Raw genomic sequence first — 25748 nt, forward strand, 5'->3', positions numbered from 1 at the left:
TGAATGAGAAAAAAATGAAAGCATTTTCTCTAAAATCTGGAGTGGGCCAAGGGTATCCACTCTCACCTCTCTTATTCAATATAGTACTTAAAGTTTTAGCTACAGCATTCAGGCAAGAGAAAAAAATAAAAGGGATACAAATAGGAAAGGAGGAAGTCAAATTATTTTTGTGTATAGATGATATGATTTTATACCTAGAAGAACCTCAAATTCACCAAAAATCTTTTAGACTGATAAATAAATTCAGCACAGTAGCAAAATACAAAATCAGCATACAAAAATTTGTAGTTTCTAAACAACTTAATGAGACCTTGTCTCAAAAAAAAAAAAAAAAACCTAAAAAATCAAACCAAAACAACAACAACAAAAAAAGGGGAGGGCTGAAGATGTGACTCAGTGGTTAAGCACCCTTGGGTTCAATTCCTGGTACAAAAAAATAAAAAATAAAAAATGGTGGCTTTCCTGTACACTAATAATGAGCTTGAACTTGTTGAAAAGAAATCAGGAAAATCCCATTCACAATAGCCTCAAACAAAACAAAGTAAACTAACAAATGAAACCTAGAAATAAATCTAACCATAGAAGTAAAAGAACTATACAATGAAAATTATACTAGAGAAAGAAATTGAAGTAGACACTAGAATATGGAAAGACATTCTATATTCATGGATTAGGAATTAATATTAAATAAAATGACCATACTACTGAAAGCAATCTATAGATTCAATGAAATCCCCACACAAATGTCAATGACATTATTTATAGAACAATTTCAAAATTCCTATGGAAGCATAAAAGCCAAAGCAATTCTGAGCAAAAACAACAGGGCCAGAAGCATCACAATATGTGACTTTATAATATACTACAGAACCAGAGTAACAAAAACAGCATGGTATTGGCATAAAAATAAATACATAGACTAATGGAATATAATAGATGACCCAGGAATAAACCCATACATCTATAGCCATCTGATTCTCAACAAAGGAGCCAGAAACATATTGGAGGAAAGAGAGCCTCTTCAGCAAATGATGCTGGAAAAGTTGAACTTCCACATGTAGAAGATTGAAAATAGATCCCTATCCCTCATCTTGCCAAAAATCAACTTAAACTAGACCTGATGGTACATACAAAAAATCCCAGCAACTTGGCAGGCTGAGGCAGGAGGATCACAAATTTGAGGCCAGCCTCAGCAAATTAGTAAGACCCTGTCTCAAATTAAAAATAAAAAGGGCTGAGGATATAGCTCAGTGGCAAAGTGCCCCTTGTTTTCAATTCCAGGTGCCATCCCCCAAAAATATCAACTTAAAAAGGATCAAGGAGAGTGGTATTATGATGCACGCCTTTTTAAGTTGATCATACAGCAACTCAGGAGGCTAAGGCAGGAGAATCACAAGTTCAAAGCCAGCCTCAGAAATTTAGCAAGGCCCTGAACAACTATTCAAGACCCTGTCTCAAAAAATATAAAAAGTAAAATAAAAATTTTAAAAAGCCAACCAATTAATTAATGTTTAAAAGAGTGTAAACTAATACTTCTCAAAAGAAACATGAATGGCCAATAAAAATGTGAAAAAATGATCAACATCTTAGCCATCAGGAAAATGGAAATAAAATTATATTGAGAGGGGTGGGGATATAATTCAGTTGGTACAGTGCTTGCCTAGCATATACAAAACCCTGAGTTCAATCCCCAGCACCACCACTGGGAAAAAAAAACAAACCTATATTAAGATTCCATCTCACCCAAGTCAGAATGGCTATTATCAGACAACCAGACAACACAACAACAAAATTACCCAAAGGCTAAAGGGCAAAAGGAAACCTTACATATTACTAGTAGTATTGTAAATTAGGCAGACACTATGAAAAACAGAATGGAAGTTTCTTTAAAAACTAAAAACAGATCTGCCAGGCAATCTAGCTATATCACTCCTGGGTATATATCCAAAGGAATCAAAGTTAGCACACTGTAGATTGATATCCATATTGCAGTGGCATTCACAATAGCCAAGTTATGAGATCACCCTGGATGCCTGTCAATCAATGAATGTGTAATAAAAATGTGACACATATATATACATAACAGAGTATTCTTTAGCCATAAAGAAGAATGAAATTTTGTTTGCTTCAGCAGCACATATACTAAATTGGACTCACACACACACAAAAAAAATGAACAGGTTCCTGTGTAAGAATAACATGCAAATTTGTAAAGCATTCCATATTTAAATTTAAAAAGAATGAAATCAAGACATTTGCAGGAAAATAGAAGGAATTAGAGATCATCAAGCAAAGTAAAACTCAAAAAGTCAGATATTACATGTTTACTCTCAGATGTAGAATCTAGAAAGAAAAAAAAAAAGGAAGCTACATGAAAGTAAAAGGGGGAATATTAGGGAAGGGGAAGGTACTCAGGGGACAGAGGGCATGAGGGAAGATGGTTATGATCAAAGTATGTTATATGCGTACATAAAATTATCACTATGAAACCCATTATTTTGTACAAATAACATGCATTATTAATTATTAAAAACAAATTTTCACACCAAAATGAACATTAAAATAATAGGTGGAATATTGATTGGTCCATATTGAGTAAGAAAATTGAAAGAGTAAAAGTTAAAAAAGAAAGAGCTCGGCAATAACTTAACATCAAGTGAAACCAGATAGTATGATGGTCATGAGAATGTGAAACAAGAAAAAAACCTCCTGCAATGAATTATAATTTGATTGTCACAGTTATATTAAGTAGATAAACAGGCTTATAACAAGTAATTAGAAAAACAAGATGTGGTTTGTAAGGGTTCACTCATTCTCTGTCAGCAACTAGTCACTGTCTCAAATATCACTCATATAGTAACGGTTTAATCCAAAGTGCAAATCAAACAGATAACAAACATACCGTGAAGGGATGATGTTTGCTAAAATCTAAGCACACTATGAGACTGTGGTTTATATTTAAAGCAAATGGTTAAAAAGTACCAAAAAGAAAATATTCAATGGAAAAGTAGAAAATGATCAGATTGGGTTTTGAAAATATTTTTGCAAAAACAGATTATCTAAACAATGACTTATTCAATACAAAAATTCAAAATTAAACTGTTTCTCTAAATACCTGTTTGGCATCTCACCCCTTCTAACAACCTATTTTATACCACACAACTTCAATCACAAGATGGAGTTGGCAGTATTTCAGAAATGCTTTTCAACAGTACAAAAACCTTTTTTTGGAAACTAGGATTAGCTTACCACAAATATGGGTATGTAAAAGTAGGCACTGAGTTATGCAATATTTATTCAAGTAAGATTCTTCCAATATTTTCTGGAAGAGAGGTACTTTTCAATAATGCCATTCTGTGGACCAACATCTTAGAGAAGAAAGTACTAATATGTGTTCCTTTTTTTTTTTTCTAAAGAATGGTCTCAAGTATTTAAAATGTATAAAATTGTAAAAGTAAGATATTATCAGATTTCTATGTAGTCGGTGATTAATTTCAATAAAATTTATTTAAAAATAGGACAAACTTGAAATTTTTTATATGAATCTTCTTTCCACTAGGTTTCTCCCAGTTTTTTAGATCTGGAAAAAAATTTATATACTTGGAATCTACAAGTTTCAAATTTTTCTCCTTCTGTTTGCTCATAGCAAGTGCATTGCTTGTCAGTAATTAATGTTCCTCTACATTAATTTGTATAGTGACCCATCTATACGCTGTTTCTGTCTCTACTATATCTAATATCTATTTCTGTCTTGAGCCTCTTTAGTCTAGTCTTGACTTGATGGTGGAATTGAATTACATGTTCTCCCCACTCACCTTCCCTTATTCATGCCCTAGACTCATTCACTGTCATATTTCAACTCTCACTTGATTCCTGTATTTTTTTCCTAAATGCCAAACTTACCATGAAGTTATGGCCTTATATAGAACAGAACTTCTCATCTGGCTCTCCAATATGACTATTGTATTTCTACATTGTTTAATTATTAAATTTTATAAATTTAGTTTTAGAGTCTCTCTCACATTCATCTCTTCATTTCTCTTTGCAATATGGTTCTTTGACTATGGCTTTGTTATTACATTGATCTTTCCCTGCCTTTCTCTAACATCATGTCTCTTAAAAGAAAAGGTAAGACATAGGATTGTATATTGGTGGTTTATTTGAACAGAGATTCTCAAGAAGTATGATGGAGAGCCCAAGGGACTGGGAAAGAAAGGGCAAGAGAACGAGTTTAAAGATGGCTTATGGTTACCACTATAAGTAACTGATGCCTACCAAGATCTTAAAATGAGCCTTCTGAAAGAAAATATATCTGGGAGATAAAAGGAGAAAAGATTTATTTATGAGCTCCTGTCCCCCATTGATTATAGATGATCTACTGAAAAGAACTCCCTGTGCTTCCTGATTGAACATGCATGAGTTTGTGCAGTTCTGCTAGCTTCCACCATGACATTAGAAAAGGACTGCAGAAAGTGACTGTACAAGGTGCTGGTCCCAACTTACTGTAGTTGTTATCAGAGCAAGATATAATACAAAAAGAACTTGAAAGTCTTATAAAAGGCATATACTATACCTTATTATTTAATTTGCAGTGTTTTGTCTCTTTGGTAGTCTCTAAATGTCTCAGTGATGTATTTATTCAGTATAATTAAAATACTTGCTAAAAAAACATTCATTTATTCACATTCAATTTTCTCATGATGCTAAAAGCTTAAATTCAGTTCTATTTTTCCCAATAAATTGATTGATTTATGGAATTTGTGCCACATATTCACTTCTCTGCAATTCTACGAACAATTACCACCATCCTTCAACTCTGCTCCTAATACTGACATCAAAACATTTCCCGTTGGGACTGGGATTGTGGTTCAGCGGTAGAGCGCTCACCTAGCACAGTCAGGGCCCAGGTTCTATCCTCAGAACCACATAAAAATAAAGGCATTGTGTGTGTCCATCCACACCTAAAAAAATTAATACTTCAAAAAACATTCCTCTTAAACTCATATTAAATATAGTATCTTGAGTTGTTTTCTTCCGATGATGCTGAGTTCCTATTATCTGTTTTCCTTTTAAGAGCAAAAAAACCTGGGGCTGGGGATGTGGCTTAAGCGGTAGCCCACTCGCCTGGCATGCCTGCGGCCCGGGTTCGATCCTCAGCACCACATACAAAACAAAGAAGTTGTGTCCGCTGATAACTAAAAAATAAATATTGAAATTCTCTCACTCTCTCTTAAAAAAAAAAAAAAAGAGCAAAAAACCTGACCAGTTCAGCAACACGAGCAACATGATCACTGGCTAAAGCAAGTTGGCTATGTAAGATTGGAACACCAGCTTCATTAGCCTTTCCAGTCCAGCCAACTAAGCTAAATTTACAGACATATTTAAAAATCTTCTATCCCTATATCAAGATTAAATTGTTCCAGGAACCTAAGGTTTATACTAATCACATTTATTTAGGTTTACATTCTATAGCTTAGATAAACATTTTTTGCATTTTCTTCTGTAATCTATTCCATTACCAGAGGTTGAAAGTCTTGAAATTGCTATTAAGTACAAGTTAGATGGTAACATTCAAATTATGCTTATTTGCTTACCACAAATATGATTTTTAGAATGTTCTAAAAATGAGAAAGGGACAAATTAATTTTCTTTATCCTTTGAGTACAATATAACATTCATAGAATTTATCAAGTTCTTTCCTTTCTCATCAGGAGTTTTCAAATGTTGAAAATAAAGTTAACAGAATATCTCCCCTAAAGGAAAAGTTGGAAAGTTATTTTGATCTGAAACAAATGTCCTTAATATTTTTAAAGATACTAGAAAAAAGGAAGAAGAATATACTCATTCATTTAACAAATATTCATTAAGCACTCTATGTGAAAAGGCACTATAAGAAATTGTTTACTGGGTTGGGGATGTGGCTCAAGCGGTAGCGCGCTCGCCTGGTGTGCATGCGGCCCAGGTTCGATCCTCAGCACCACATACAAACAAAGATGTTGTGTCCACCGAAAACTAAAAATAAATAAATATTAAAAGAAATTGTTTACTATTTTTAAAAAATAGCTTTTTTCCCTCTTCAACAAATTAAATAGATAATTTGTAAAACATAAAAGCCCCTGTTATCACATCATTTGAAGAAACACTGTTAACCTTTAGTGGATGTCTCCATTGCTTCTTTGTAGAATTCCCTCAAAAAAATGTTTCATGGAGGGCTGAGGTTATATAGCTCGGTGGTAGAGCGGTTGCCTAACGTGTGAGGCACTGGGTTTGATTCTAGCATTGCCTATAAATAAGCAAAATCAAAGGTCCATTGACAACTAAAAAGCAACAACAACAACAACAAAAACATACTTTCATGGGAACAAATTGGAGGTTAAAAAATAAATTAAAGAATCTTAATTCAGGTAGACTTTCCTCTTTTTTCACTCTTCATGGTATCTACTCTGAGAAATGACATATATTATGTGCTAATGTAACAGTGGTCCACTTTATTTTTTGAATATGGTCCTTGCTGCTTTGCCACTGCTGTTTATCTATTTATTTATACATACATACATAAACTCAATGGCACTTAACCACTGAGCCACATCCCCAGCCCTTTTTATATTTTATTTAGAGACAGAGTCCTGCTAAATTGCGTAGGGCCTTGCTAAATTGCTAAGGCTGGCTTTGAATTTGCAATCTCCTGCCTCAGCCTCCCAAGTTGCTGGGATTTCAGGAGTATGCCACTGCAATTTATTTTTCAAAGGACCATGTTTATTTCTCTTTCTCTTCTTCTTCCTCCCCTTTATACTCTTTCCCCGTCCTGGGAATATAATCATTTCTGAGATCTTTTAGTGCCATCCCCAAAGCCTGAATTACTTTATTCCTATAGTGGGTGTGTGTCCAAAGATGGATAACTGCCCAGTTTGGGGAAGAAAGCTAATCCTGTTTCACCTCTTTAAAAGCCCCCTGATCCTCCTGATGAACTGCGATAGGAATCTCCCGTGTTTCTCCTTTGCTAGCAGAGCAATAAAACTTCTTTTTAAGTTTTTTCAAATAGTGTCCACATTATTGGATTGGCATTGGGGAAAAGAACTAAGCTTTCAGCAACATTAATAAAAATAGTTAGGGGAGTAATCCACTAGGCCCTAAAAACTGAAAAACTAAACCAAGCCATGTGTGATGGCATAACCTGTAATCTCAGTGACTCAAGAGTCTTAGGGAGAAGAATTGCAAGTTTGAGGCCAGCTTCAGCAACAACAATTTAGCAAGACCCTCAGTATTCTGTCTCAAAATAAAAAGTAAAAAAGGGCTGGGATAAAAAAACAAATGCCGAATGTTTTCTCTGATATAAGGAGGCTGATTCATAGTGGAGTAGGGAGGGGGAGCATGTAAGGAAGAGGAACTCTAGATAGGGCTGAAGGGTGGGAGGGGAAGGGAGAGGGTATGGGGTTAGAAATGATGGTGGAATGTGATGGTCATTATTATCCAAAGTACATGTATGAAAACACGAATGGGTGTGAATATACTTTGTATACAACCAGAGATATAAAAAATTGTGCTCTATATGTGTAATAAGAATTGTAATGCATTCCACTGTCATATATAAATTTTAAAAATTAAAAAAAAAAAAAAAAGGCTAGGATGAAGCTCAGTGGCAAAGCGCCCCTGGATTTAATCTCTAGTAACGAAAATCAACAACAAAAACTTATAAAAACTGACGAAACCAAGCAAGGTGGTACACACCTGTAATCCCAGCTAATACAAATGCTGAGACAGAAATATTGTTAAGTTTCAGGACAGCATGGACAATTTAGAGACCTTGTCTCACAATAAAAAATAAAAAGTGCTCAATCATAAAATGCCCCTGAATTTGTTGCCAAAAGTTTTGTCCTTGTTCCTGATATCAACTCAATAACAAGGACACAGTTTTGAGAAAAAGGAAAAAGATGGTTTATTACTTTGCTAGCAAAGGAGAAACACAGGGGACTCCTGTCCCAAAGGCTGTGATTCTGCCCATCAGCAGGAACAAGGGATTTTTAAAAAGGTGATTCAGAGAAAATAAGATTAGGGAGGAGTAGAGATCTGGAAGGGGAAGGTCAGGGAAATGAAGATCAGGGAGGAGAAGGTCAGGGAGAAGAAGGTTGGCCAAAAGAGAAAAAAACTTGTAAGTTTCAAAGTGACAAGGGCTTATAGTCAAAGCATCAAGTGAACCCTTGTTAGAAAATTCAATCAACAGTAACACATGTTTACACACGAATTTCTCTATATTTGCCACAAGAGGATAAACTTTGGTGTTTAATTAGAAATGGAATTTGGTGGTACAAGCAAAAAGTTCATACTTATCCTGGCTACCGAAAATTGCCAATGTGGTATCATTTGAAGCACGTTTGGTGGCAAGAGTTTTGAATTTCTTTCTTTCTTTTTTTTTTTTTTTTAATAAAGAGAGAGGAGAGAGAGAGAATTTTAGTATTTATTTTTTAGTTTTCGGCGGACACAACAACTTTGTTTGTATGTGGTGCTGAGGATCGAACCCGGGCCACATGCATGCCAGGTGAGCGCGCTACTGCTTGAGCCACATCCCCAGCCCAAGAGTTTTGAATTTCTATGCTCCTTTGTTTCACTTTGTCAAAGGAAAAAAATTCCAAAACTTTGCTTTAAAGATCTTAATTGGCTTGATCTTTTATTTTAGGATCTGATGACACTTCACTGCATAAAACAGAATGACTACTCAAATGAACCAAGTAAAGGAGATTGATTTAAAAAGCTGGGTAAAGCAGAAGAAAGCAGAAACAAAAAACAAAAACTCATACTGATAATTTCAAAGTCACTTTTCTGGTAAGTTGAGGACTGAGAGACAGGAAAATAACTCCATAGTTAATATCAGGGTTTAAGGGCTTTGTTTTTATTTTTTATCATCATTAAGAAAAAGGGAACTTCATTATCATACCACCTGACTTGTGGGTTCTTTCTCTCTAATCCTTAAATAAGGTCAGATAAACAACTTAGTTTTAGCTTGGTGGAACTTTTCTATGAATGACCTCCACTTTGATTTTTAGTCTGGTGTGTTGGGTCCTGGTGCAGGAGCTTAGTCTGAAGCAATGGGCTCCTATAATTTTTATTTAAGGATGGCAATCAAAGGAGTGAGGCAAAGAGCGATTTATCATGTCAATGACTCATTTTTCACATAAGGCAAAAGGTGACTATACTAATAAAATTTCATTTTAAAATTCCTGCCAAAAGACCCAAGTAATTAGCAAAACTAACCAGTGAAAAAAAAGAGAACAAAATCCATTATTTTTCTATTTGGGAATTTCACATTATTTTCCTTTAGAGACATTTGTCTTTCAGTAGCTATGTATATGCCAGATATGAATAATTAAACTATTTTACATTGAATTTGTTCTTTTATTTGTAGTAATAAAGGGAGATTCTAATAAATCTATAGGAAAGAGCCCTCCCCCCTACCCATCCTTGTACCCTTGGGTCATAAAACAATATTTTCACTTTCCTTCAATTTTCTTGAGTGGCTCAAATTATTTAGGACAACTGTAATGAAGTGTAAGTCAGGATGAAATTAATTTGTAAAAGTTAGGTTGTGTTTAATTGAATATGAGTAAAAAGTGATAAATCAGCAATTGAATAGCTATGTAGGAAATGCTTATCCAGGAATTAAGGAGACTGGCTGACTATATTTACTATATTTATAAAATTACCACACTGGGCACAGTGGTGCATTCCTGTGATCCCAGGGATTTGAGAGGCTGAGGCAGAAGTTTGAGGCCAGTCTCAGCAATTTAGGAAGATTCTGTCTCAAAATTTAAAAATAAATAAATAAATAAAATTTTAAAGGACTGGGAATGTAGCTTACTAGTAGAACACCCCTGGGGTCAACCCCTAGTACAGTCAAAAAAAAAAAAAAAGAGAGAGAGAGAGAGAGAAATAAAAATCACTATAATTTTCCATTTGCTATTGGGCCAAGATAGAAAGACTAATTTTCAAATCTCAATCATAAAAGTACTTATTTATGGAGAGCTGTGCTAACAACTTTGCCAGATTACTTTAATTACTGTCACAGACACCTGTGTGGACCCTCTTGGCCAATATTATTTTAAACTAAAGACACTTGAAGGCTGAAGCCAGGTATAGTGGTGCTCACCCGAAATCCCAGGGACCCAAGAGACTGAGACAGGAGGATTTCAAGTGTTACTAAAAACTTGGTCTTTGTCTCCAGTGCCTATTCAATAACAGGGACATGTTTTTGAGAAAAAGGGAAAAAGAAATTTTATTGCTTTGCTAGCAAAGGAAAAATATAGGAACTCCTGTCCCAGAGCCTGTGGTTCACCTATCAAGGGAAACTGGGTGGGTTTTAAGAGGTTATTCAAAAGCTGCATTCTGTGTGTTCTTTATCTGGAGCTGTAATTCATTTGTTAATTTGGGAGACAGTCATTTCTGAGATCTTCTGGTTCCTGCGGTGATTGTGTGCTTAAGGACAAATAACTCTGCCTAGGGTGGGGAAGAAAAGTAATCTTGCAGAGCAGTAAAGTTGACCACTGTTAATTCAAGTTGTAGGCCAGCAACTTAGCCTTTAGTGAGACACTGTCTCACTAAAAAGGGCTGGGGATGTAACTCAATATAAAGTGTCCCTGGGTTAAATTCCCAGTACCAAAAAATAAACTAAAGACACTTGAGATTCAACAGATACAGAAAAGGCCTATTCAGAGCTTTCTTTCTGATCTGACTAACAGCAGAAACTACTGGGAATGAGATTGCTAAAAATATCCCTTCTGAGCTGGTCCTGGTGGCACAGTTTCCTAATTCCAGCAACTGGGGAGAGGCTGAGGCAGTAGCTTCATAAGTTCAAAGCCAGCCTCAGCAATTTGTTAAGGCCCTAAGGCCCTAGGCAATTTAGCAAGGCCCTAAGCAACTTACCAAGATCTTGTCTCAAAATAAGAAAATAAATAAATAAATTTAAAAAGGGCAGGAGAGTGGCTCAGTAGTTAAGCAAGCCTGGGGTCAATCTCTGGTGTGTGTGTGTGTGTGTGTGTGTGTGTGTGTGTGTGTGTATTCCTTTCTAGGAATATTGCTGGCAAGAAAGTAGAGAAGATAACTTGTAGCTGAATAAAGGAACATTTCTCTTATTTGTTCGCCCAGGAACTAGAAAAGTTTCCTCCCACAGAAAATTTTCTCTCCTTCTTCCCTATTAAATTAGGCATAGAAACCCCCAACTTCAGCTATTCTGGAGAATCACATTTTTCTCTGTGTTCCTATGTGAATAAAAACTGCCTTTTCTCTTGCCAGTCTGTCTTTTGTCAGTTTCAATCACAGGCCCCCCAAAAATGAACCTAAGAAGGTAAAATATTTCCTTCTGAACAAACTCTATGAGTAATCTCATCTTCATCATAAAAGTTAGACTTATAGAAGTTAGAAATCTTGCCCAAATTTACCAAAGCAGAGGAGCTATGATTCAACTCAGGGATCTATACTTCCCCCAAAAGTATGCTAGTATCACTTCATTAAATTGTTTTTATTAGGTATCAGAGGCTCTAATAGCTCCTGCAAACTGTCACATCTTAAAGGTAAGTCTTCTGGGGTTGGAGGTATATAGCTCAGTGGTAGAATGTGTGCTTAGCATGCATGAGGCCCTGGGTTCAATTCCCAGCACCACAAAAAGCAAACAAATATACAAAAAAAACAAAAAACAAAAAAAAAAAACCCCTATTATCAGGTGTCATAATTCTAGTTGTTTTGATATTTACTAGGAGGGACATTAAGTGGGTGACTGCAAGTTTCACCCAAATTATTTGGTAAAAGCAAAGATAAATGAAGCATTTATCTTTATTGTATTTCCTTCACAAACTGGTTTCTAAGATTGGCATGTTCAATTCATTGGAAAAATAAATTCCTTACATACAATTGAAAAATTGAGTCAAGGTGAAAGAATCCAGCATGAGTAAGACTTGCACTTTGTTACACATCAGTAATGAGGAAGCTGAACAGACAATACACAGGACATAGATCAACAGGAGACTAAGCCTCTGAACTGTCTCAGGCATGCTCCACCTTTACAAGCCCAAGAAACAGCTCTAGAAGAGGCATCATTAGCAGCCCTGAAGGAAGGGAACTAGCCAGGGTCGTGAAGATTCAACTTCAACTCAGAAAATGAGGGTTCTGGGAGAAAAGTTCTGGGAATGGGAGTGAAAGGGAAGTGAGACTCAGTTACAAAGGAAGAGAGAAAAGCCCCATGGTAGACATAGGAAAGCAAGTATCCTGTAAAGCACTAGAATAGATAGTAGCATCACAGAGCTGACTGAGTCAAAGAAGCCAGGAAAAATATTACCACAATCCTCCAGTGGAAACAAATACAATAAACAAACAAGGATATATTTCCAGGACACTTTTAAGGGGAAAAAAAAGAAAACAACAAGATACAGAACAGTACATATACCTAGTTTTGTTTTTAAAAATCCACAAAACGGAACTGGCAGTATAGCTCATTGAGAGTGCTTATCTAGCATTCAGAAGATCCTGAGTTCAATTTCCAGACCTAAAAAAATATAAAAGTGAAAAAGTCACAAAATGGTACATATTTCTCAAAGGTATATATGAATGTCTATCTGTCTATGTATAATCAAAATGCTGGAAGGAAATCATGGAAATAAACAAAGACCATCCAAATGAGAATAATCAGAGGTTAGTTATTTATGGCTTTCCATAACAAGGAAATGAGACACCATTACTTGTGTTTGGCAGACACTCAAAGGCAGGCAGTGCAGTGGTGTGAAGAAGCTTTATCATGAAAAAGAGCCAAGCTTCAGGTATGCTGTGATTGAAAATTCTTGGCACAGGAAGCTAGAGGGGACTGACCAGAAGTGGGGCATCTCATGTAATTGGTTTCAGGACCATACTTGGCTTTCTCTGGTTGGTCCTGAGTTGGAAGCTGACTGACACTCACTGACTGAGCTCTGGCACTTCTGGATCCATTGCTTCAGAGCTTGTGATTTGTTTTACTAGGCTGGTTGCTGCAGAGGTTTTGTATCAGAGTTCTGATACAAATATATGACATATATGTCCTGTCCCTTGTTTGTATACTTGATCTCTCAGTATGCACCAAACTGATATTAGTGGTTATCATTGACAAGGTGGAAAAAGGTATGTAAGGAAAAGTGAAATTTGTTATTTTTTAATTTTAAAAATTTTTTACTTGCATAATTTTATAAAATTCTGAAGCAAAATGGCAGAAAGATGGTAGTCATCATTCCTAATCCTCATAACAAAATTTCAATACAGGTCATATTCTTATTTTACAGCTGAGGAAACTGAATCACTCAGAAGTTAACCTATTCAAGAACACAGTTGATAATAGCAGACAGAATTTAGTTCCAGGTACATTAAATCCTAATTGTTACCTTTCATCATGCCGTGCTTCCAAAAGCATAATCATACTAACATTAAAAGAGAGAAGTTACTATTGTGTTCGTCCAAAGTATCTATGCTCATCCTTTGTAACTGGTATAAATGAACATTCTCAATAAATTTCTGTCAAATAGAATACAAAAACATCAAAAAGATTGTGCACCACGATCAAGTGGGGTTCACCCCAGGGATTCAAGGTTGATTCAATAAATAAATTCAAGGTTGATGAAATCAATAAATGTAATTCATCACACCGATAAACTTAAAGATAAGAACCATATGATCATCTCAATAGATGCAGAAAAAGCATTTGACAAAATACAGCACCCCTTCATGTTCAAAAAACTAGAAAAAAATAGGGATAACAGGAATATATCTCAACATCATAAAGTCTATCTATGCTAAGGCCAACATGATTCTAAATGAAGAAAAATTAAAAAAAAAAACAAAAACTGGAACAAGATAGTGATGCCCTTGTTCACCACTTCTATTTAACATAGTTCTTGAAACACTGGCTGGAGCAATTAGACATAAGAAATTAAAAGGATACAGATAGGAAAAGAAGAACTCAAATTAGTACTATTTGCTGACAATATGATTCCATACATACAAGACCCAAAAAATTCCATGAGAAAACTTCTAGAACTAGTAAATGAACTCAACAAAGTAGCAGGATACAAAATCAACACCCATAAATCAAAGGCATTTCTGTATAACAGTGACAAATCCTCTGAAAGGGAAATGAGGAAAACTAACCCATTTACAATAGCATCAATAAGATAAAATACTGAGAATCAACCTAACAAAAGAGGTGAAAGACCTCTACAATGAAAACTATAATATACTAAAGAAAGAAATCAAAGAAGACCTTAGAAGATGGAAAGAACTCTCCTGTTCTTGGATAGGCAGAATTAATATTGTTAAAATGACCATACCACCAAAAGCACTATACAGATTTAATGCAATTCCAGTCAAAATCCCAATGCCATTCCTCATAGAAATAGAAAAACCAGTCATGAAATTCATCTGGAAAAATAAGACACCCAGAATAGCTAAAGCAATAGCTAAAGCAGGAGTGAAGCAGGTGGCATCACTATACCAGATCTTAAACTATACTCAGAGCAATAGTAACTAAAATAGCATGGTATTGGCACCAAAATAGACTGGTAGAACAATGGTACAGAATAGAGGACACAGAGACTAACCTACCAAATTACAGTTATCTTATATTAGACAAAGGTGCCAAAAACATACATTGGAGAAAAGACAGCCTCTTCAACAAATAGTGCTGGGAAAACTGAAAAATCCATATGCAACAAAATGAAATTAAACCTCTGTCTCTCACCATGCACAAAACTCAGCTCAAAGTGGATCAAGGACCTAGGAATTAAACCAGAGACGCTGCGTCTAATAGAAGAAAAAGTAGGCCCAAATCTCCATCATATAGGATTAGGACCCAATTTCCTTAATAAGACCCCTGTAGAGCAAGAATTAAGATCAAGAATCAATAAATGGGATGGATTCAAACTAAAATCTTCTTCTTAGCAAAAGAAACAATCAGGGGCTGGGGATATGGCTCAAGCGGTAGCGCGCTTGCCTGGCATGTGTGCGGCCCAGGTTCGATCCTCAGTACCAGATACAAACAAAGATGTTGTATCCGCCGATAACTAAAAAATAAATATTGAAATTCTCTCTCTCTCTCTCTCTCTCTCTCTCTCTCTCTTTAAAAAAAAAAAAAGAAAAAGAAAGAAAAAGAAACAATCAGTGAGGTGAATAGAGAGCCTACAGCTTGGGAGCAAATTTTACCACTCGCACATCAGATAGAGCATTAATCTCCAGGCTATATAAAGAACTCAAAAAGCTAACCCGCAAAAAACCCAAATAACCCCATCGATAAATGACCAAAAAACTGAACAGACACTTCTCAGAAGAGGATATACAATCAGTCAACAAACATGAAAAAAATGTTTAACATCTCTAGCTATTAGAGAAATGCAAATCAAAACTTCTCTAAGATTTCATCTCTCTCCAATCAGAATAGCAGCTATTAAGAATACAAACAACAATAAGTGTTACCAAGGATGTGGGGAAAAGACTCACTCATACATTGCTGGTGGGACTGCAAATTGGTGCAGCCAATATGGAAAGCATATGGAGATTTCTTGGAAAACTTGGAATGGAACCACCATTTGACCCAGCTATCCCACACCTTGGTCTATACCCAAAGCACCTAAAAACAGCATACTACAGGGACACAACCACATCAATGTTTATTGCAGCACAATTCACAATAGCTAAACTGTGGAACCAACCTAGATGCCCATCAGTAGATGAATGGATAAAGAAAATGTGGTATATATATACAATGGAATATTACTCAGCAATATAAGGGAATAAAATCATGGTATTTGCAGGTAAATGGATGGAGCTGAAAAATATAATGCTAAGTGAAATTAGTCAATCCCCAAAAAACAAATGCCAAATGTTTTTTTCTGATATAAGGAGGCTGCTTCATAGTGGGATTGGGAGGGGGAACATGGGAAGATTAGATGAACTCAAAAAGGACAAAGGGGAGGCAGGGTAAGGGAGGGAGCAAGCAGTGTAAAAACAATGGTGGAATGAGTTGGATATCATTACTTTAAGTACATGTATGAAGACAGGAATGGTGTGAATATACTTTGTATACAATCAGAGATATGAAAAATTGTACTCTATATGTGTAATATGAATTGTAATGCATTCTGCTGTCATATATAAAAAAATTAGAATAAAAAATTTTTAAAAAATTTATATGAGGGGCCGGGGATGTGGCTCAAGTGGTAGCGCGCTCGCCTGGCATGCGTGCGGCCCAGGTTCGATCCTCAGCACCACGTACAAACAAAGATGTTGTGTCCGCAGATAACTAAATAATAAATATTAAAAAATTCTCTCTCACTCTCTCTTTAAAAAAAATTATATGAATAAAATTTTTTAAAAGAAAAGAATAAGTGAGTTAAATGTTTTCCAGTTTTTATTGGTGCATTATAATTGTACATAATATTGGGATTTGTTGTTACATTTTCTTACATGCACATGGTATAACAATACAACTTGGTCAATATCATTTGTCATTATTTCCCCTTTTCCTCTCCTCCAACCCCCTTGGGCCCTTTTTTTTTTTTTTTTTTTTTAAGAGAGAGTGAGAGAGAATTTTTAAATATTTATTTATTATTTTTTTAGTTTTCAGCAGACACAACATCTCTGTTTGTATGTGGTGCTGAGGATCGAACCCGGGGGGCACGCATGCCAGGCGAGCATGCTACCGCTTGAGCCACATCCCCAGCCCCCTCTTGGTCCCTTTCTTCTACTGGTCTTCCTTTGATTTTCATGAGACCCCCACCCCCAACCTCTCTCTTCCTTTTTCCTCCCTTGCTTCCTCATATGATGGAAAACATATGGCTTTTTTATTTGTTTTTTAACATATGACTTTTTTAGTTTATTTCACTTAACATGCTCTCAAGTTCCATTAATTTCCCTGCAAATGAAATATTTTCATTTTTCTTTATGGAGAAATTAAACTTCATTGTGTATATACACCATGTTTCCTTTATACATTCATCCACTTTGAACACTTAGGCTGGTTCCATAATTTGTCTACTATAAATTATATACATGGGTATTTGCATCAGTATTTTTGAAAGGCCTAAATTGAAATGCACAACTATAGAACAACAAGTTGAAATGAAAATAATTTCATGATGCAGCTGATCCTGTTTTTTTGCCAGGATCTATCCCGTTGGAGAATCATTCTCTTCTGGTGAAGCCTCAGCCACCCTACCTCTATCTATCCGTCGCCAGTTCCAGGTATATATACTAGATCAAGTTCAAAGTAATTCATCTTGTACTACAAACCCTCACAAAGATCAGTTCAGGCATAGACATGTAATTCAAGCAGAGCCTGATGGAGCCCTCCCTGAGAAGTTCCTGCCAATAAACACGAAGGAAAGCCTCTTCTATAACTGTAAGCCGAAGGGTAATGTCAAGAATGATTTGTAGTTTTGTTATGTCTGCAATAAGGAATTGTTCACTAGAAGAAAGGTAGCTAACATATAAGGAGAAACAGTATCTAGATAGAGTTGAAGAAAAGAGCTTTGATTTTCATTTAATAAGTGTTTACTTATTATATATTGGCTAAGAATAGACAAGTGGTATTGAGCCCCTGGATCACTGGAGTTTCTATTAGATGTTCTATAGAAACTATTTCATGCCCGTTTGAGTTGGACTTCTGTTACTTGCAGCCAAAATGTCCTGACTAGTTTAATGAGCATTTAAAACTTTTTAAATACTAGAACCAATTTTTAAAATCTGGAATAGCTTGCTTCTCCCACCCCAATCTTCAAATCAGAGTGTAAACCTTTTGTGTGTGTGTGTGACTGTTAAGTACAACACACAGAAAAGTACAAAAGTATAATCACTGTTCTAACCATGAAATACAATTTATTAGCAACCCAAAAGTCTGCTTCTGTTGTCTTCTGATCATTAATCTCTCTGTGTTCACTGAAGGTAACTACGGTCCTGACATTTTAAGTAATCAATTTCTCATATTTCCTTAAGGTTTTACCACTTTAAAAGGCATGCCTAACCACTAGAAAATTTTGCCTGTTTTTGAATTTTAGAGGATGAGAATCACTTAGCATGTGTGTGATGTTTGGCTTCTCATAATGTGTTTGTGATATCTATCCATGTTCTTGCAGATACCTGTAGCTCAATTCATTTTCTTTTCCATTTAATATTTTATTATATAAATGTAACTGTTGATAGACATGGGAATTGTCTCTAGTTTTTGACTGTTATGCATATACTGATATGGACATGCTTATACATTTCTCTTGGTATACATTTGCAATCACTTCTCCAGTACTGATCTAGCAATAGAATTGCAGATCATAAAACATAATACTCTCAACATTTTTTTTTTATACTGGGGGAACCCAGGGGTGCTTAACCACTGAACCACAACCCAAGCACTTGTTAAAATATTTTTTGTTCAGAGACAGGGTCTCACTAAGTTGCTTGGGACCTCACTAAGTTGCTGAGGCTGGCTTTGTACTCAAGATTCTCCTGCCTCAGCCTCCCAAGCAGCTGCATTACAGGCAAGTGCCACTGCATACAGTGGACAGAAGGTCTTAATTTTAATGTAGTCAATTTTACCAATCTATGTGTTTACTGTTAATATTTTTTTCAATCCTATTTAAGAAGTCATTCCTTAAGATGAGTTTATAAAATTATTTTCCTTTATTATCTTCTGGAAGCTGTTATGACTCACACTGAAATCTAATATCCAACTGAGAAATTTATGTACAATGTAAGACAAGTATCATTTACTTTCTTTTCCATATGAAAATCCAGTGAAGTATCATACAATAAGAAGATGTGATATTCTCATCTCCTTTCCTTACTTAAAAGGAAAGCATTCAAAACTTTATGTATAATGTTTAATTATGTTTGTTACAGGGTTTTACGTATGTTTTAATGTGGGAAAGATATTTCTTCTACTTGTAGTTTATGGCATTATAATCAGAAATGGATGTTAAACATCATCAATCCATAGGGCTGGGATTGTGACTCAGAGGTAGAGCACTTGCCTAGCATGTGTGAGCTACTGGGTTCAATTCTCAGCACTGCATATGAATAAATGAATAAAATAAAGGTCCATCAACATCTAAAAAAGAATTTAGAAAAACTTTATCAAACACCTTTTTTAGGATCTATTGAGATTATTATTCAATTTTGTTTTCCTTATCTTGTTAAAGTGGTAAGTGATTGTGGGTTATTTGTTCATTTTTTTGTACATGGCACAGGGATTGAATCCATGATGTCATGCATGCTAGGCAAGTTGGTCTACCACTGAGTTACATTCTTAACCTTTTTTCCTTCTTTTCTCTTCTCTTCTCCTCTTTTCTTTTTCTCTTTCTGTACTAGGGATGGAACCCAAGGGAGCTTTACCAGTAAACTACATCCCCAGTTCTTTTCTTTTTCTCTCTCTCTCTTTTTTTTTTTTTTCAATTTTGAGACAAAGTCTCCCTAAATTGCTAAGAAAGTCCTCAAACTTGAGATCCTCCTGTCTCAGGCTCCTGAGTTGCTTGGATTACATGTGTATGCCAGGCTTGATTGGGTTTCTTATGCTAACTCAATCTTTAAATCATGAAATAAAGGGTTGGGGATGTGGCTCAAGCAGTAGCTCAATCGCCTGGCATGCGTGCAGCCCGGGTTCGATCCTCAGCACCACATACAAACAAAGATGTTGTGTCCGCCGAAAACTAAAAAATAAATATTAAAATTCTCTCTCTCTACCTCTCTCTCTTTAAAAAAAAATAAAAATAAAAAAAAATAAATCATGAAATAAACCCAATTTTGTCATCATACATAATCCTTTACATTAATATACATATATTATTTTACACTACAAATATGTACAATCTTATTTATTAAAATAAATAAAATTTATATATTATCCATGTATGAATTAATTTTATTAATTTTAGTTCCTTCTTCTTATCAATTTTTATTTATTTTATTTTTTATCAGGGACTGAACATAGGGATGCTTTACCACTGTGCCACATTCCCAGCCCTTTTTTATTTTGAGACCAGATCTTGCTAAATTGCTTAGGACCTCACTAAGTTGCAGAGACTGGCTTTGAACTTGTGATCCTCCGGCCTCAGCCTTGATGACTGCTAGGATTACAGGATGGGACACCACACCCAGCCACTTCTTATCAGTTTTAAATATTAAGATTATGTGGTCTCAGAAAACAAATTAAGTAATGTTTCTTTTTTCCTTCTCTGAAAAAGCCTATGTAAGCCTATTTTTATCTTTAAATGTATGTTATATGTCATCTGGCCCTAAAAATTTTTCAGTCAGTGGATGTAGCGATCTATATATATCTATTAGGTCAAGTTTGCTAATCTTGTTCAAATCTTCTAAACCCTTGCTAAACACACACACACACACACACACACACACACAGAGTTTTAAATATGCTTTTTCTGTTACTGAGAGAGGGGAGATGAGATATTCTACTATGATTTTAAATTTGCTCAATTTTTCCTGTATTATACCAATTTATGCTTTATATATTTTGATGATATATAATTAGATACTGTTGGAACTCAGAATGATATCCTCCCAAGTATGGAGGGGTTATTTTATATTCTGAGCATTTTTATGTAAAGGGAAAAGATTGCTCTGTAATTCCTTTATCTACATTAAGACTAAACTGCAGAAGGGAACAAAACTGCCCTCCACCCCCAACTGAAATCCCTTTATCTATGTCAGAAAAAAGACTGAAGAATGTAACCACACCTGGGCTGACTTTTCTTACAAGATAACATCTGTCCCTTGGGTTCAAATTCCAAAGAGAATCTTTACACAAGCTGAACTCTGTCTTATTTCTCTCAGCCATCATTCACAATCCCTCAAAATTGTTTATACCCCCTATTTTCTCCTCTCCTATACAAAAAAGATTATATAAATTACTGAAGGATGCTGGACTAATGGATAATCATGTTACATAATTTCTCCCCTTTTGTACATCAACATACTTGTATTGTGTATTTTAGTGACCCTTCAGAAGGAAGAAGGGAAATATATCCCTTCACCCCTATAAGACACATGTATTAGACACATGTAAACACATTTTCATGGTAGATTAACACTTTTATCATTAGGAATCATATGTTTTATTTCTACAAATGCTTTTCACCTTCAAGTTTGTCTTATCTGTTATTAATTAATATAACTCCCATCTCTTTGGTTAGTGCTTATATATTTTTCTCTCTTTTTACATCTTCACATTTTTAATATCATGCCTGTAGGATGAAGGTGAAGCTCAGACAGTACAGGCTTAGCATGCATGAGTTCATGGCCATGGGTTCAATCTTAAACATTCAAAAAATAAATAGATAAATATTATTCTTGTAAATAGTATGTTGATTTTTAATGAAGGATTTAGTTGTTTCATATTTAATGTAATGATATATTTGTGTTTAAATCTACCATTAATTAAGTCCTTTCTATTTATCTTACAATTTCTTTCTTTTCAATTAGAATTTTTATTGCTTTTTGCCCTATGAATTATTGTCAAGCTTACTATTCTTTTAAATGTTTTCCTAAAGATAACACCACAGACTTTTATTTACAAAGTCTAAGTATTTAGTAGCATTACTTTCTTCCCAGAGAAGTCAAAGTTCTTAGAAAACTTTTACCATCTTCCTGAATTATATGCTATTCTTTTCAGGTATTTTAGTCCTCACTTTATTTAATCCCAAAACATTATTATTATTGTTTTATAATGTCAATACTATATTTGTCCCTCACATTTACTTCATTGTTTTTCTTTCCTTCCTGTGTCTTTGACCTTATATCCAAGACTCTCTAAAAAACTCCCTTTAGTGTTTCCTTTAGCTCAGCTTGGACAGTGATGAAATATCAATTTTTGTTTGTCTGAAAATATTATTTTAAAAGGGCATTCTAATTGGGTATGTAATTCTACTCTTTCTTTTTCATTTTTCTTTTTATGGTGCTGGGGCTGAAACCCAGGACATCATGCATATTAAGCAATTTCTCTAACTCCCATTAGCCCTATAGTTCTCCTTTTGTAGTTATTTTTCTTCAGCTTTTGGAAGATAGTATTCCTTTTTTTTTTTTTTTTTTTTTTTTTTTTAAGAAGTCAGCTTTTGGAAAGCAGTTTGGCAGGTCTTCAGAAGGATAAACCTAGAATTACCTATAAATCAGAATTCTACTTCTAGGTATATATGAAAAAGACCAGATGGAAGGGGAGGGGAGGGGGGATAGTAGAGGATAGGAAAGGTAGCAGAATACAACAGTTACTATTATGGTATTATGTAAAAATGTGGATGTGTAACCGATGTGATTCTGCAATCTTTGTAATGTTTTGAATAACCAATAAAAAAAAAAATTAAAAAAAAAAAAAAAGAAAAAGACCTGAAAAAAGAATTCAAACAAATATTTACACATCAATGTTCATAATAGCATTACCCATGATGTTCAAAAAATGGAAAGTACCACAGTGCCCATCCAAAAGTGAACAGAGACTTAGTAGTGGAGCACTTGCCTACCTTGCATGTGGCCCTGGGTTCAATGCCAAGAGCAAAAAGAAAAAAAAAAAAAAAAAGTGAACAGATAAACCAAATATGGTATATACATAAAATGAAATGTTATTCTGACACAAAAGGAATGATGTTCTGATACATGCTACAGCATATTAATACAGACTGGCATATTAATTGAAATAAGCCAGTCACAAAAGGACAAATATTGTATGATTTCACTCATATGAAACATTCAAAATAGGTAAATTCATAGACAGAAAGTAGAATAGAGGATACTAGGAACAGGGGGTAAGAAGAAATGGGGCATTATTGCTAAATGGAATGATAAAATGTTTTGGAAAAAGTAGTAATAATAATTGTACAACACTGTGAATGTAGCTAATGCCATGGAACTATATACATAAAAGTAGTTAAAATACTAATTTGTATATTATGTATATTTTACTACAATAAAATGTCAGCTCTTGGACAACTATTATATTTTTAAGTATAACTTTTTTCCCCTGAATGCTCTAAAATTTTTGGTTTTGGTTTTCAGCAATGATATATAAATATCTTGCATTGATATAGGCCTATGATTATTTAGCTTGCCTAGAATTTACACATCCTTTCAAACTGGAACTTTATCTTTATTAATTTAGAAAAGTTCTCCATCATTATCTCTTTAAACATTGTTTTACCCCACTCTTCCTCTCCTTTTCTTCTGGGACTCTAAGGATTTTAGACCTATAGATTTTAAGTCTCTTTCTCTTACTTTTTTTCCATTCTTCTATCTAAAATTTATTCTAGATACTTTCTTTGATTTTCTCTTCAGTGTATTTAGTTTTCCATGCTTTGTTCTGTGTATCTTGACCTATATTTCACTTAACTAATTTTTTCTGTATCTGTCAAATTTTTTTTTTTTTTTTTTTTTTTTTTTTGTGGTGTCAAGATTGAATACAGGATTGTTCATGTTGGGTAAGTACTCTACCACTGAGCTACATTCCCAGCCCTAATTAACTTCAGCTATTTTATTTTCAATTTTAAAATTTCCATGTTTTTTTCCCTTAAATTTTAATTTAAAAATATCAATTTTGCCAGGTGTAGTGGCACATACTTGTAATCCCAGTGGCTCAGGAGCTGAGGCAGGATGATCACAGGCTCAACGCCAACGTTTAAGCAAGGACCTAAGCAACTTAGGGAGACCCTGTCTCAAAATAAAAAATAAAAGGGGGCTGGCATTGTAGCTCAGTGGTAGAGCACTTGCCTAGCATGTGTGAGGCACTGAGTTCAATCCTCAGCACCACATAAAAATAAATAAATTAAATAAAGGTATTGTGTCTATCTTCAACAGCATAAATAAATAAATAAATAAATAGGGCTGAGGATATGGCTCAGTGGCTAAGCACTCCTGGGTTCAATCTCTGATATTAATTTAAAAAAAAGAAAAGAAAAACACTCATTATTATACCCTTGCAAAATTGAAAGTATAATCTAATACACATATGTTGGATAACTCCAATATGTAAAAATCTCATGTCTATACTCTTTCCATTGTTTTATTATATTTATATACATATATATGTGTGTGTGTGTATATATATATATACACACACACATATTACCACATTGTCTTGCCTTATCATATAAAATTGCTTGTAGAAATAATTTGAGGCATGGGAAGCTATTATGTTCCTCAAGAGAGGATTTAAGATTAATTAATACTAGTTTCTGGCAGTACTACAACTTGATAACTTCAAAACTGTAGGAGGTTGATGATTTAAAGCTGGGTGGCAGTCCCTAAATATGTGTGTCCTTCCAGTTCTTTGCACCAGGGATGGAACTCAAGAGATGCTTAACCACTGAGTCACATCCCCAGCCGGGTTTTTATGTCTGTTTTAGAGACAGGGTCTCCCTAAATGGCTGAGACAGGACTTTGAAAGATCCTCCTGCCTCAGGCTCCCAAGCGGCTAGGACTACAGGTATACACCATTGTGCCAGCTTTTTCCATTGGTTCTAAAATGTAACCCTTAAGTTCCCAACTTATAATTTTGGACAAATAGTTCTTGGTGACCACTGATTGATGGAACCTGGACCCTCTCTGTTCCTGTTTATTCCAGGCTGAAAACCATGGACCAGTCTCCATTTCCTCCATTCTCCACTCTCCTTCAAATCCTGGCCTATAATTCTTCTTAACTGTGAGATGCCTTAATGCTGATTGTTTTGGTACTGAGATATTGAACCCAGGGGAGCTTTACCACTGAGCTATATCCCCAGACCTTTCTACTTTTTGAGATAGGGTCTGGCCAAGTTGCTCAGTCTGCTAAATTTTGCGGCTGGATTTGAACTTGAGGTCCTCCTCCCTCAGCCTCCAGAGCCACTGGGATTACAGGTATGTGCCAGCACACCTGATATATATATTTTTTTTTTAAAGAAAGAGAGAGAGAGGGAATTTTTTTTTTAATATTTATTTTTTACTTTTCGGCGGACACAACATCCTTCTTTGTATGTGGTGCTGAGGATTGAACCCTGCCGCATGCATGCCAGGTGAGCGCGCTACCGCTTGATCCACATCCCCAGCCCACACCTGACATTTTTTTTAAAGCAGTTTTTAAGGTATTTTAAGGAACATTGATTAAACAAATCTAATACATCAATATTAGATGACCAATTTAGACCCAGTGTTTATTCTTTGATAAATTCTGTTCACACAAACCTTAAGACAAATCTTATGGATAAAGTATGAGGAATACCTTATAGATTTTTTTAGTCCCTCCCCCAAACCTCAATGTAAATTTTTACTGTAAGCAGTTTGCTAAATGAAGGAGGAATACATAGACAAAAGCTGCCTATTACTGTGTCAAATGAATTAGAGCTATTTGCCTCAGATCAACTGATTTCCAAGAGTAATAGTGAGGATAAACACTTCCTAAAAGACAATTTAGGAAATACTGTTTCTTTTTTATCATCTATTTTTTCAGTCATATTCTATTTCCATGCAGCTATGCAACAGTACAAGCTTCATTTTACTAAAGTCATGAGAAAAGCTTTTTGAAAAAGCAAGCTGTCATGGCTTGGAGAGAAATTCTGGAGAACTTGTTGGAAAAGAATAGTCATTTAATTGCATGACCTACATTAAATGCCAGCAACCTATGACCTAGGGATCAAATCTAGCTTAAAGATTGGTTTTGTATAACCTATAAGCTATGAATGTTTTTTTTTACATTTTTAGGGGGTTGAAACAAAGAAGCTTATGAA

The sequence above is a fragment of the Callospermophilus lateralis genome, chromosome 5 (genome assembly GCF_048772815.1).
Source record: "Callospermophilus lateralis isolate mCalLat2 chromosome 5, mCalLat2.hap1, whole genome shotgun sequence".
NCBI lineage: Eukaryota > Metazoa > Chordata > Mammalia > Rodentia > Sciuridae > Callospermophilus > Callospermophilus lateralis.